This window comes from Cricetulus griseus, chromosome 3 (assembly GCF_003668045.3).
Source record: "Cricetulus griseus strain 17A/GY chromosome 3, alternate assembly CriGri-PICRH-1.0, whole genome shotgun sequence".
Classification (NCBI taxonomy): Eukaryota; Metazoa; Chordata; class Mammalia; order Rodentia; family Cricetidae; genus Cricetulus; species Cricetulus griseus.
In genome coordinates, this window is record NC_048596.1 from 116,573,870 (window position 1) to 116,588,578 (window position 14,709).

Consider the following 14,709-nt stretch of genomic DNA (forward strand, 5'->3'; position numbering starts at 1 on the left):
AAACAGACTGTTCCTGTCCATGTGAGGGAACCTATAATCCCAGCACTTGAGAGGTAGAAGCAGAAGAAATCTGGAATTCCAGGCCAACCTCAGCTGCACAGCAAGTTCAAAGTTAACCTGTACTATATGAGACCCTATCTCAAACACCAAAATCAGTTTTTATAGGGACCAGAAGAAGGCTCAGCAGATAAGAGCACTGGCTGCTCTTCTAGAGGATCCAGGTTTGATTCCTAAAACCCACATGGCAGCTCACAACCATCAGTAACTCCAGTCCCAAGGGAGATGGGGTAGATCTAACCACCACAGGTACTTCTCAGAAACACATGCAGGCAAAACACCCATAAATAAAGTAGTTACGAAGGGGGATTTCTTTAAAAGGTTTCTTTTGCTACCCTCAATTCTCTCCTGCCGTGCAGGAGTGTGTGTGTCACTTCAGAGTCCTTGCCCCAAGTGCCTGCCTGAGTCCTAGGCATTCCCTCAGTTAAATTAATTCCTGATAATTAGTTTCCTGTTTGTTGATAAACTACAAAAAGTAAGCCTGGCGTTGGTGGCACACGCCTTTAATCCCAGCACTCGGAAGGCAGAGGCAGGCGGATCTCTGTGAGTTCGAGACTAGCCTGGTCTACAAGAGCTAGTTCCAGGACAGCCTCCAAAAGCCACAGAGAAACCCTGTCTCCAAAAACCAAAAATAAATAAATAAATAAATAAATAAACCTACAAAAAGTATAGCCTCTCCCAGGAGGTGTAAATAATTTTTAAAATCCTCTCTAGGTTAAGAATGAAAAAGTAATGGCATATAGGCATGCAACGAGTTGAGGCTCTTCTTTTGTGGATAGGGTTCTCTCTCCAAGAGGATAGGGTCAGTGGTGACAGTTGGCTGAGTATGCAGCTCAGTGACAGGGTAATGTCCTGGATTAAATCCCCAGCACAAAAAACAATTAAAATGGGATGTGGTATGGGAGCAAGTAATGAAAAATGAAATTATACAATTGCCACAATCTCCTTCCAAATGGTGTCACTCTATTTTGGATGTCAGAGATGTTCCCAAGAGGTAACCCCAGCCACCTCAAACAAGTAGCACATAACCACCACCCTTATGAAGAAAAGCCCCTTGGAAGCACATGGACCCCAGACTGCTGTCTGGGAAGCCAGCAAGGGACTGATCCAGACCCCTGAACATGGATGTCAATGAGGAGGCCTCGGCACTTTAGGGGGCCCCTGGTAGTGGATCAATATTTTTCCCTGGAGTAAGAAGGGACTTTGAGAGCCCATCCCACATGAAGGGATGCACTCTCAGCCTGGACACATGGGGGAGGGCCTAGGCCCCGCCCAGGATGATGTTGTGGATTTTGGGGAGCCCCCCCCCCTGGAGGAGCGGAGGGGGAATGAGTGGAAGTTGGTGGGGGGTTGGGGGGGGGGGAGGGAGAGGGAGAAGGGATTGACATGTGAAGCAAGCTTGTTCCTAATTTGAACGAATTAAAAAAAAAAAAGGAAAAAAGAAAAGTCCCTTGAAGATACTTCTAGTCAGCTGGATGTAGTAATCCAAGCCTTTAATCCCAGCATTCAGGAAGCAGAGGCAGGCAGATCCAGAGAGTTCCAGGACAGCTGGGGTCTCACAGAGAAACCCTGCCTTGAGGGAAAGAAAAGAAAGAAAGAAAGGGAGGGAGGGAGAGAGAGGGGAGAGGGAGGGAGGGAGGGAGGAGAGAGGGAGAGAGAGGAGAGAGATAGGGAGAGAAAGAAAGAAAGAAAAGAAAAAGGAAAAAAAAAGAAAAAAAAAGCTACTTCTGGTCTAGAATTGTTCTGTAATTGCTTGCAGTGGGAGAGCTCCAAAAGGCAAAGTTCATCTCACGTGATTCTTTTATGTCCTACAAAGCACAGTGCTCTGGGGCTGGGCTAATGGTAAGCCTTTCATACTTTACTGTACATTGCCTAGCAATGATGTACAGGTGCAAAAAAAAAAGCTATGTAGGATTTTAAATACAAGAAAAACATTCTTTGTCCTAGGTGTGATGGCTCACCCTGATATCAGGATCAGGGAGTCTGAGGCAGAAGGACTGCAAATTCAAGGACTGCCAAGGTATCACAGCAAATTTCAAGCCACCTGGACCTACATAGTGAGACTTTGTCTCAAAACAAATAAAGGAGTTGGCATGTGATGCATGCATATAATGCCAGCACATGGGAGGTAGAGGCAAGAGAATCAGATGTTCAGGATTAGCACACACTACATAGAGATTTGAGGCCAGCCCAAGCTGTCTTAAAAAACAAAAAACTAACTGGGCATGCTGATGCAGACCTTTAATCCCAGCACTTGAAGGCAGAGGCAGTCCAAACTGGATCTCTGTGAGTTCTAGGCCAGCCAGGGCTACATAGAGTAACTGTATCTCAGAAAAAAAAAATACACAAACACACATCAAAAGAGGTCAAGACAGAAAGCCCTTCCAGAACAATGTAAACAGCGGCTTGGCACACACTCTCCCCTCTGGAATGACAAAACGGGGACTTAGCTTTGCTTTCAGACCTTGAAACAGCATGGGTTGTAGTTACAACTGGCCCATACGTTCGAAATTCATTGCTACAGTCTCACTTTGCCCTTTGCCTTGCACAAGTGAGCACCTTTGACTTGATAAACTAAATTGGCAGAAAGGAGAATGTTGTAAACTGCAGCAAAGAGGGTATAAACAGGAAGCAACAGTCAACTCCACCAGCTCCCATTCAGGTAGTGTGGATAAAATATTCCTGCATCCAAAGACTGCAAGGAAGAAGGAACAAGTCCCCACCTCACCCCAAAAAGTGCCAAGCCTCCAGAAAAAGAGAAATCCTAGGGATGCACCTTAAACTTGCAATATGGGCCTAACAGGCGGTGGTATCTCACACCTTTAGTCTCAGCACTCGGAAGGCAGAGGCAAGCAGATCTCTGTGAGTTCGAGACCAGCCTGGTCTACAAGAGCTAGTTCCAGGACAGCCTCCAAAGCCATAGAGAAACCCTGTCTCGAACCACCACCACCCCTCAAAAAAAAGAGCAGCAAGTGCTCTTAACTGTTGAGCCTACATATGAGCTTAACTCCTTTTCTTTGCAGTCTCTTGGGCTCTAAATTGTACCCTCAAGACTTCTGTGATCTTCCATGTGGATGTGGGGGAGACTGCCCACTGGGACCATACTGAAACCAGACCACACCAGAAACAAACTGATTTCTTTAGAAGCCAGGCAGTGGTGGCATACACCTTTAATCCTAGCAATTGGGAGGCAGAGGCAGGTGGATCTCTTTGAGGCCAGCCTGGTTTACAGATCAAGTTCCAGGACAGCCAAAACTATACAGAGAATAGTTTTGTCTCCAAATCAAAACAAAACAAATGGAGGGAGGGAGGGAGGAAGGAAGGAGCAAGCACTCAAATTGGATAACTGGGTGAGGTTGGTGCCTGCCCATAATTCTAGCACTTGGGAGGAAGGGGTTTGAGATTTGAGAGTTCCAGGATGACCTGCAATCCCAGGACTCAGGCAGCTGAAGCAGAATGGTGTTTGAGCTGAAGCTATACTAGACTACAAGATCCTCCTCCCCACCCTACACCCCAAAAAGAGACCCAAGTCAGGCTCACACTCTCTTCAGTATGCCAGGCTCTCTGGATTCAAGGACTATTCCAATCAGAGGTACTAGCCTAATGACCCTGACAAGGAAAGCCAACTCAAAGCATCTAAATGCACCTGCCCTTCAGCATGGCCCAGCAGATGAAGTTAATTCCAACATCGTGCTTCTTTTATAAGGAAGAACAGTTTCAGTTTTTGCTAAACAGCCCTTAGTTTTTGTCTCCAAAATGAAAGTAGACCTTACTGAGTATTTATTTTTGTGAAGATGAGATATCAAAACCTTTATAAGATTCAAATGGCAGAAAGAAAATACAAAGAATAAAGTTTAAAAACTAGAGCTGGAGAGATGGCTCAGCAATTAGGAGTGCTGGCTGCTTTTACAGAGTTTCTGAGTTCAATTCTCAGCACTCACATGGTGGCTCACAACCATCTATAATGCCCTCCTGTAGAGCAGAAGAACATGCAGAGCATTCAGACATAAATAAATAAATCCTTCAAAAAAAACACTGACTTAAAAAAATACACTCCACTCAGAGGCAAGATCTCCTAGGACACTGTTATGCAGAGGGGAAGCCGTCATGCTGAGTTAGCCCTGGTGCAGAGGCTCTCTGGCTTCTAAAGATGAATCTGTATTCCTTGTGAAAGTTCCTTAGCGCCATCTCTGGACCACTCAAAAGTTTTTCAGTTTAGATGGGCGGTGGTGGCTCACACCTTCAATCCCAGCACTCGGGAGGCAGAGGCAGGTGGATCTCTGTGAGTTTGAGGTCAGCCTGAACTACATAATGAGCTCCTAGACAGCCAGGACTATGTAGAGCCCCTCTGTCTCAAATTTAAATAAAATTCAATAAAGTTTCAGAATCTTTCAGGGTCCCTAATAACTCTGGAACTTTTGAAACTAGATTTAGGCTAAAACCATGTAGACTTCACTCACATACTAACTTGAGACCAAAAGTCAGTCTGGCTCCTGGCCAGAAGCACACATGCTCTTCTTCACTCAACCTTGTCGGTCTTTTCACAACCACAAACAGACAGCACATCCTGTCTTGACTATTGGAGTTTGTTAACAAGAATGAAGGGCTTTGCACACTGCCCCACTCAGCTGAGATAATTTAAAAGGGCAACAGGGTTATTTTTGGCTCATGGTTTCAGAGGGTTCCAGTTTGGTTCTGCTGCTTTGGGCTGGGGTGCAGTGTTGTATTAAAAAAGAATAAAGGGCTACTGTACCTCTTGATTTAACACCTTCAGATTCTGAAATGCAGATGGTAGAGAACTTAACTAAAGTCACACAGTAAACATTGATTGGCAATACCAAACTTGAAATGAGGTCATTTACTTTTCTGGGAGGCATAAAATTATGCATTGGATAAATTATATCAAAATATGCTTCCCTGCTGTCAAAATAAAAACTGGGAAGAGAAAAAAAAATCTTCTTAAATGTAATGTAATTTTCTTTCTTTTTTTAAAAAAAAGATTTATTTATTTATTTATCATGTATACATTGCGTGCCAGAGAGGGCACCAGATCACATTACATATAGTTGTGAGCCACCATGTGGTTGCTGGGAATTGAACTCAGAACCTCTGGAAGAACAACAATCAGTGCTCTTAACCCCTGAGCCATCTCTCCAGCCCCATAATGTAATTTTCTAATGAGGATCATATTCTATACTCCTAGCGCAAGCAATAGACCAGATGCCACAAATAGAAAGATTTAGATTTTAGGTATATGCGATTATTCTACCTCATAGACACCAATTTTCACAATTCTTTACCATACAAAATGTTCCTGTTTTTATAAAAGAGAAAGTTAAACAAACATACATACAAAAATAGGCATGAGAATAAAGATCTAATTCAAATATCAAAAGGGCTTGGAGATGAAACTCAGTGGGGGAACACTGGCTTATCATGCACAAAGGACCTGGATTCAGCCCCCGGTATACTAAACAACAAAACAAATATCAAACATTAAACTGGCCATGGCCTAGCCTGTAATCTTAGCTCTCCTTGGGAGATAGGAAGATCAGTTCAAGGCTAGCCTTGGCTACAATGAAACCCTGTTTTAAGAAACAGCAACAAGATGCCGGGCGGTGGTTACACAGCCTTTGATCCCAGCACTCAGAAGGCAGAGGCATTCGGATCTCTGTGAGTTCAAGGCCAGCCTGGTCTACAGAATGAGTTCCAGGACAGTCAGAACTATACAGAGAAATCCTGTTTCAGAAAAGCAAAAAAAAAAAAAAAAAGAAAAGAAAAACAACAATTTTAATTAAATGTTAACAATAGTTCTAAATATAGGATTTATCGGCAAGCTTTATTTCCTTTGTATTCCTATCTGCATCTCCTAATTTTTCTTCACGAATTCATGTATCTTATATAATTATATATGTTAGAGGTTTTTATAAGAATTTCACTTTAATTACATGTGTATTTCATGTGTCTAAGTGTGGGTATGTGCACATGAGTTCAGGTGCCCACAAAGACCAGAAGACAGCATCAGTCAGATCTGCTGAAGCTGGAATTACAGGTGTGGTGAGCCTCCTGGTATGGATATGGAAACCCAACTCAGGTCCTCTACAAGAACAGTAAGTGCTCTTAACTACTGAGCCATCTCCACCAAAGCCCCAAGTTTTAGAGTTTTAAAGGAAAAAAATCATCTACAGTCTGTGTTACACCCTGAACAATTCCAGTGCATATAACCATACTACTCCTTAGCCTAAGACTACTGCTACAACACAGAATCTCCATGTACTTTCTCGGCTAGCTTAGTTCTAAAGAACCTCTCTCATCAAATTTCCTTTCTTTCTAAAATTTACTTAATTTTTCTTTTTTGAGTAAGAAAAGGTCTCATGTTGGCCAGACTAACCCTGAAGTTGTCCATATTTTTTAAAGTTATTCTTCCTCTTTTATCTAAATTTCACAAGCACAGGATCCTACCCGAATAACACAGCTCCATCAGCTCTATCAATAATCATCATCAACTATACAGAACAGTGATTGAATTAAGACTAAATAGAGCAGAGAAAATGTTCGTGTCCAAATGGGAACCGAGAGAGTTTGTAAGTTGCCTAGCGTTAGCCAGAAAGGGGAAGAGAGGTGGGGACAATGGTCAGAGGATAAAAACATCTGTCATTCTACTGTTCCATTCTTACAGTCAATTAATAGTTTAGGTTTACTCATCAGTCTCCTCCGAGTTTACTTAATGAGTCAGTCTCCCTGAATCAGCTGAAAACCTTACTAAACTCAAGTTTTGGTCTCCAAATCTAGGAATTGATACTGAAGCCCAGGGTCCCCACAGAGACAAAGCTGCTCAAGACTGACAGCGACCATTGCTCTCTAGCCACAGGGAATGCAAGAGTTGTATCTAATGCTCTCTGGCACTTCACCATGGCTTACAGCATAAAACACAAACTTCTTGACCTGTCTCTCAGATAGCCCTGTTTTCCAAACTCATCTACACACAATGAGGTCTCTAATAGTTGCATTTCATGTTCAGGGCACTCTATGTAGAATGTCCTTCACATTCTCACTAACCTGCAAAACTCCTCTTCCGTCCTTCAAAGTTCAGTTCAGCAGTCACCTCCTCCCTGAAGCCTTCCCTCCCCTCCCCCAGGCATTTTTAGGAACTCACACCTCACGGACTGGCTTCAAACACTACAAGCTGAGCCCCTTCCTTATCTTCTTCCTTCCTCTAGGATTACAGGACTGGGACACCACAACCTGCCCCCAGTAGCCCTTTAACCACCACTATATTAGAGAATTTAAATCGTGATTATAATCCATTTATTACAATAATTGACTTTTCCTATATAGTCTACTGAAAAGAAAATGATACCTAACTTCTCGCTTTTTTTAAATTCTAGCATAGTGTCAAAGCATGAAATATCAATGCTGAATGATTGATCACATGGAAACAACGTTGGCATTAAGTTATTAAGAGGAAAGAAGAGGGAAAGGAGACAGTTACACAAAATTAAAGAACTGAATTATCACCAGGTGGTGGTAGTGGGCACACACCTCTAACCCCAGCAGAGGTAGGTGGATCTCTGAGCTGGTCAGCCTGGTCAGCCTGGTCTACAGAGAGTTCCAAGACAGCCAGGGCTACAGAGAAACCCTGACTTGAAACAAATAAAAAACAAAAACAAACAAAAAACCCTACCTGAGTTATCTATTTAGTCTTAACTAAAATAGTCACAATATAGCTAAGAAGCAACAGGATTTTTTTTTTTTTAGTTATGGAAACTATTTTTTTTTTGTTTGTTTTTTTTGTTTTTGAAGACAGGGTTTCTCTGTGTAGATTTGAAGCCTATCCTGGCACTCGCTCTGGAGACCAGGCTGGCTTCGAATTTACAGAGATCCGCCTGCCTCTGCCTCCCAAGTGTTGGGATTAAAGGCGTGCACCACCAACGCCCGGCTGGAAACTAATATTATTGAATCAACTGAACAAACTGCTAAACTTTATGTGGCTCAATTTTTTTTTTTTTTTTTTTTTTTTTTTTTTTGTTTTTCAAGACAGGGTTTCTCTGTGGCTTTGGAGGTTGTCCTGGAACTAGCTCTTGTAGACCAGGATGGTCTCAAACTCACAGAGACCCTCCTGCCTCTGACTCCCAAGTGCTGGCATTAAAGGCATGCGCCACCACCACCCGGCTATGTGGCTCAATTTTATCTGCATAACTTTATGAAATAGATACTTGCATTGAAGATGAGGAAACTGAGGCATAAGCAGGGTTAAATAATTTAACATCTATGTGAACAAGTGTCAGGAGTAAAATTAAAGTCCTATAGTCTTACTCCAAAGCCAGTAAGTGCTGGAATAAGGCAGGCCAGGTTTCAATCCAGCTGTTACAATCATCACTGTAGACACATCACCTCACCCAGGGACATGAAAACCTTGTCTTCTAGTGTGTACAGAGTAGTAAGATAATGTACACAAAAATCATTCAGATGGGTCCTCCCACCTAGCAGACACTCAGAATTCTACTTCGTTTTCCCTTGATAAACCTGAGTAAAGAACTTACAGGAAAGGAGGTTCCACAAACTTAAGATCTTTTCAACAGAGAAATCCTAGCATTATCTCAAAGTCAGAACAGAACCCAGGCCAGAGGCCTTATAAAATGCAAATACTCCTAATTACCCTAAATTACAATCCAACCTAAAAGAGGGTAGGCGTCCCTACAACCCAGGCCAGGGCCACAGACTTTTATCTCCCCTCTCCCCTTTCTTTCTTCCTCTAGCCCCATGAACCTCTTTCACTTCCTCCAAGTTGCCAAGCTGAGTGCTGTTCCACAAATGGTTAACTCTTAAGCCTTCTTTATGAGTTAGCAGTGGTACTTCCTCCAGGAAGCCTTCCCTGAGCCCCCAACTTAAATCATTCTCTTTCCTCATCTTTTCCCCCCTTGAACTCACCAGAGCGTATAACTTTCATATAGCCATTTCCTTCAGAGTTTTGTTCCAAAGATTCATCTGGGCCAGGTAGAGCTCAAAGGCAGAGTGAGGACCTAGAGTTGATTCCCCCCACTGCAAAAACAAACCCAAACACACACACACACACACACACACACACACACACACACACACACAGAGAGAGAGAGAGAGAGAGAGAGACAGAGACAGAGAGACCTCCTAGATACCTTCTTATAAGTCCCCTGCCATTGTAATGTTAATTAAATACTCCCAAAGCCCAGGAGTGCTGGTGTCTAGGTGTCCCAGCATTCAAGAGGCTAAAGCAGAAAGACCTAGACAGGCCAGTCAGGGAGACATAGTTAAAATATATATACAAAGAATAAAACAAAAAACACCAACCCCTTACCTCCGATTCTCCTTCCCTCTCCTCTTTTTCCCTTTAGTATTTAGTGCTTTGTAACATACTGCACCTCTTCTATTAGACACTACTTACGGTCTTCCCACACACTAGACGGAAACTCTACAAGGGTAGTTATTTTTCATTGCTTTGTTCACCACATCGAAAGCATATATTTATTGACAAATATTTTCTTTAATTACTGGACTTTGTCTCGAGGCTAAGGTCTCCAACACTTATAGTAGTGTCTTTCTGGATGACACAGTATCTCCAAAACCTAGTTCGGTCATGGCCCATACTACAAGTGCTCAGAATTTTTTTTTTTAATTTATTTATTTATTTACAATCAGGCATGGTTGCCTGAAGCCCCAACTACTGGGGAGGTTAAGACCTGAGTTTGGTGGCCAACCTGTCTAAAAAAGGGGGGTGGGGGAGGAGTAATTGCTAAATGAACCAAGCAATCGTCAGTGGAATAGAAGAAAATGAAAAAAAAAGAAAAAAGAAAAAAAAAAAAGCATCAGCACCAGGATTCCCCTTCTCTTTCACGGTATGTACCTGTTAGTTTAGCAAACAGAAGTCTGAAATCCCACTGAGCACCCATCAGGCCGAGCACACTGTGTGCTCAGCCAGTGTACACCTGACACAAGCACCCTCTAGCCCCTACACGAACACAGACCTGGGGGTAAGCAGGCAAACCCTGGTCCAAAAACCATTTACCCACCCAATTCCCACTCTCCTCCTCATGAATGAACTATCTAGGCTAGTCCTGGATACAAAACCTGCTCCCTGGGTGGGCCTATGGGTTTATTCCAACCCTGGACTTTTAATGTCACCTCTGGCCTGCTCATAAAAATAGTTAAAAATCCCTAACCACCTTCAATAATCCCGCGGTTCTCAAGAGCGAGCATACCTAAGGTCATACGGACCCCTCCCCCTCACAAAAGCTGAGCCAGGGCCAGGAGGCCATCTGTCCAGCAGACGCTCCCCTGTCCTCCCCCCGGGTCACACGAAGCCTTTCCCCCCTAGACCCTAGGTTGGCAGGAAGAGTCCCCGCAGAGAGGGAAATTCAACCCTGATCAACAGGCCTGGTCACCCCCCTGAGGACCCCAACTCTGGAGGAGGAAGACTTGTCTGCCCCGGGAGAAACCTCCCCAGGGGTCAGAACTTGGGCGTAGCGGAGGGGTGACTGAGGGGCGCCGAGGAGGGCCGACGCTCCGAGTGTCTGCCCCGTGACGGTGCCTGGTCCTCGCGTGGCGGGGACCGTGGAGCTGACAGGGCGTCCCAGCCAGGCGAAGTGCACCGTTATCCCTGCCCGGGCCGGGGGCTCGGCGGGCGGCCGCCTGTCGCGCGCGGGACGACAGCGGCGTGCCCGGCCGCCCCTGAGCGGCGGGCGGCGGCGGCGGCGGAAGGGGCCGGCGACCCGGGCCGGGGGCGGGGGGGGCGGCCGGGCCCGCCTGGCGGCAGTCGGGGAAGTGGCTGCCGCCTCGGCGGGCGGGCAGGGTCCGCCAGGCTGCAGGCCGGGCCGCGGCCGGGCCTCCGAGCCCGCTCTCCTCAGACTCCCCTGCCCGAGCTGGAGCGGCTGGGGCGGTGGCCTCGCCCTGTCCGGCGGCGGGGGCGCTTACCTGGCGGCGGCGGCAGCAGCGGCAGCGGCAGGCCCCGGGCTCGGCCGCGCGCGTCCCAGCGCCGGCTGCGGAGCCACACATGGCGACGGCGGTGGCGGGCGGGGCTGCGGCTCCGGGGGGAGCGGGGCGGGAGCCGGGCTGGCGGCGGGACCTGGCTGAGGCCGCGGGTGGGGAGGGGCGGGCGGAAGGCGACTCGGGCCTGGGCACCGGCCAGGGCGGTGCGGCTGAGGAGCTGCCCCGGCCCGGCCCCGGCCCGGGCCCCGGCCTCGCGCCTCCCGCCTCAGGCGAGCGCGACCCTAGCTAGCGACGCCGCCGCGAGGAGGGATGGGGCGGGGACGGCGCTACACTAGGTTGGACCGGGAGTCCGACCTGGGCTGGCGCCCGTCGCCCTCCGCGCGGCCTCACACCCGGGGCGGAGCGGCCCGCGCCCGCGGCCTCTCCCGGCCGCCTGGGCCTTTGGAGCTCTGACGCGCCTCTGAGGCCTCGCTGCGGCCCAGGCCGCCCACTAGAGGGACGACTTGTGCCTTCGCGACTGCGGGCCGAACGGACTGCGAGCGCCCCAGGAGCCGGGCCTAGTCACGGCTGTTAAGGGAAAGGAAGCAGGAGTTGGCGTGGGCCTGGGCACTCAGGTGCGCCCTAAATGGCTCTGGTCATCGCAAGATATAAGGACTTGCTCGCAGGCTTGGAGACGTGGGGCGCAAGCGAGACATGTTGCCTCTGGGGGAACCAAGGGAGGTGCGGGGAGCGGAGTCGAGGGCTGGTAACCTCTCAGGGTGGACTGGCGGTTCGTGGGCTTACGGGGGAAGCTATGGCTGCAGGGCAAGAACTTGGAGAGGCGGGCAGAAGATTACGAGGGTGGCCCGCAGGACTTTCCAAGAACCTGAAGCACCTGGGTCTGCAGCATTAAGGCAACAGGGAGGTTGGAGTGCCCTGAAGGACTGCTAAGCATGGAGAAGTTCCTTCTGAAGAAACCAGGAAAGAGGCGACACTTTCCAAAAGGACTGGGACTGACATTCAGCTGTGTGCCAGGCCCTGACTGATCCGGACACTTGGATGAGGAGTATGTTTAGTGATAAGGCAATGAAAAGAGAAACGGTTCCAGCAGTTTGGCAGGGAGATGGAAAGGAAACTAGGCCTCTATCTTAAGGAGGAGTAAAAGAAAGGTTTGTTTTTTTCTTCTTCCAATTTGAAAAGGAGAGCTCAAGTAAAGAAGCCAAAGCAGGGTAGAATAATTTGTAGTGCGTATCCCAGAAAAGATGGGAAGTGGGGAGGAGGAAATCCAAGAAAAGGGTGTTTTATCCAACAAGACTTAAAGGGTGAATAAAGATGGAAATATTTGCCGGGCGTTGGTGGCGCACGCCTTTAATCCCAGCACTCGGGAGGCAGAGGCAGGAGGATCTCTGTGAGTTCAAGGCCAGCCTGGTCTACAGAGTGAGTGCCAGGATAGGCTCCAAAGCTACACAGAGAAACTCTGTCTCTAAAACCAACAACAACACAAAGATGGAAATATTTCTCCCGTGTGGTAGTGCATGTGTGCATTCCCAGCTCTTAGGGGGATGAGGCAAGAGGATCTTGAGTTCAAGGCAAGCTGGTATTACTCATTGAAAGACTGACCTAAAAGCCAAAAGAGAAAAGGGAAGGATTTTATTTACTTATTTGAGATAGGGTTTCTCTGTGTAGCCCGGGCTATCCTGGAACTCACCCTGTAGACCAGGCTGGCCCTAAAAGAACTCCAAGATCTGCCTGGCCCTGCCTTCCCGATGCTGGGATTAAATTCACCATGTACCTCGGGACTTTTTTTTTTCTTTTTTAAGTTGGGGAATCATGTATGCTTCCACATATCAACTACCAGGATGACCCTACAAGGCACCCATACAGGTAGATCCTCTGTCTTTTAAACTTTAGCTACAGTTGGTTCAAACTACCATACCGTAGTGACATGAATGCCTGTAGTGCCAGCATTCTACTCCTGAGACAGAAGGCAGGATAGTGAGGAATGTAAGGTTTGCCTTGGCCATGGATCCACTTTGAGACCAACTTGAGCTACATGAGACCTTGCCCTTGCCCCCCCCCAAAAAAAACCAATAAAACCTATACCACTTAATATAGGAAATAGCACAACCTGCATAGCTGACATTATCTCTAGAAGTTTGTGAGGCACTTGATTTTTTTTTTCTCCCTAAATATCTTTGGTCCCAACTTCTTTATTTTGTGTGCATTCCTGTGTCTGAGTATGTGTGTGGTCATGTGTGGAGGTCAGAGGACAACTTGGGAGAGTCCTCTGCTTTTCCCATGTGAGTCCCAGAGACTGGACTTGGGTCATAAGGCTTGGTAGCAAGAGTCCTTGCTCACTGAGCAATCTCTTACCAGCCCTATTCCTAAATTTGTTTAAAAGCTTACAAATCAACAAAAAACATTTCCCTCTCAGATTTGTTTCCATTCCCTGGTTATCATTTCATTTATTCACTTCACTCCAATAATGCACTATACCTGTGAACAAAATAGCCAGGATAATAAGATGTTAAATAAACATGAGGGTTGGTTCTGTTTTGTCTTTGTAGCCCCTCACCCATGTTGAGGGGCTGGAAAGATGACTCGGTGGTTAAAAGTATAGACTGCTCTTGGGGAGCACCTGCTTGAGTCCTGCACCCACATCAAGCAGCTCGCCTCTGGCCTCCTCGGGCACTGGTATTCATGTGCTTGCATGTGTGTGCAAACACACACACACAGTTAGAAATAAACCCGAGAGATAGCAGTAAAAATCACATTGAGGGGCCAATGAGATGGCTCAGTGGGTAAAAGTAATCACTGCACAGTGTGAGGCCCAAGTCTGACTCCCCAGCAGCCACACAATCCAGGCACATGGTATATTTGTAATCCTAGCACTCCTGTGGGTAGGTGAGAGCCAGAGAAAACATAATCCTTGGAAGATCAGGGGCCGACTAGCCTGGCCAATACAACAAGAGATCTCATCTAAAGTGAGGAAGGAAGATGAGAACCAACACTGGAGATTATCCTCTAACCGCCACAAGCATGCCATGGTTCCAACTTGCCCACACTGTCACAGAACACACACAGATGAATTTGTCACATTGCACATGCACACCAACTTCAAAGAATTAGGATTTAGGAAAGGCAATCAGAATTAGATCTTTTAGGTGTGTATAGGTCTCTAACAATCAAAACGGCCTAGGTGTTTACCTAGGGACAGAGGAGACTGTCCCAGGTAAAGGAGATGGTACAAAGTCCGAGAATACCCACCATGAGGACTTCTGGGCCATCGCCCAGGACTCCTCTAGAAGAGTAGGGCAGCTTATCTGGGAGGTCAGAGGAGGAATAAGGCACAAATGGGTCTGGCTAAACTCTAGACATCCCAGACCTAGATGAACCAATGGAGCTTGAACTGTGCTGGCGATACAGTGTGAAGTGGATTTCCCCATTATTTCTTACTCAGTGAGACTGTAGGCTTTAGCCCTTTGGTCCTAATGATGGGACATTTGGTTGACTCAGAACAATGAGGCAGGGAGAACAACCAGTGTATTTCAGTTGTTTATACAATGAAAATTGGCCATTGCTTCTCTGATTATTAATCACATTTTTCACTAGACAATAGAGTTTGTCTAGAGAGAAATTACCAGAGAGGAGGAAAAAAGGAAAAAGAAGCATGCACCTCAAACTAGGGGTTGTTGACTGTTCATTTTTTGT

General features: G+C 46.7%; 1 protein-coding gene across 2 annotated transcripts in view; it reads right to left on the reverse strand.

Moving 5' to 3' along the window:
* The window catches only part of Znf592 (zinc finger protein 592), a 44,479-nt gene extending 33,343 nt beyond the window's left edge, over positions 1 to 11,136 (reverse strand). The window contains exon 1 of one of the 2 annotated variants that reach the window (XM_027408275.2): positions 11,005 to 11,136. The gene's annotated coding sequence lies outside the window, so the exon portion shown is untranslated. Of the gene's footprint in view, positions 1 to 8,988; positions 9,102 to 11,004 lie in introns of those variants that run through there. The other variant, XM_027408276.2, reaches the window with a different exon arrangement.
* Between the last annotated feature and the right edge of the window lie 3,573 nt (positions 11,137 to 14,709).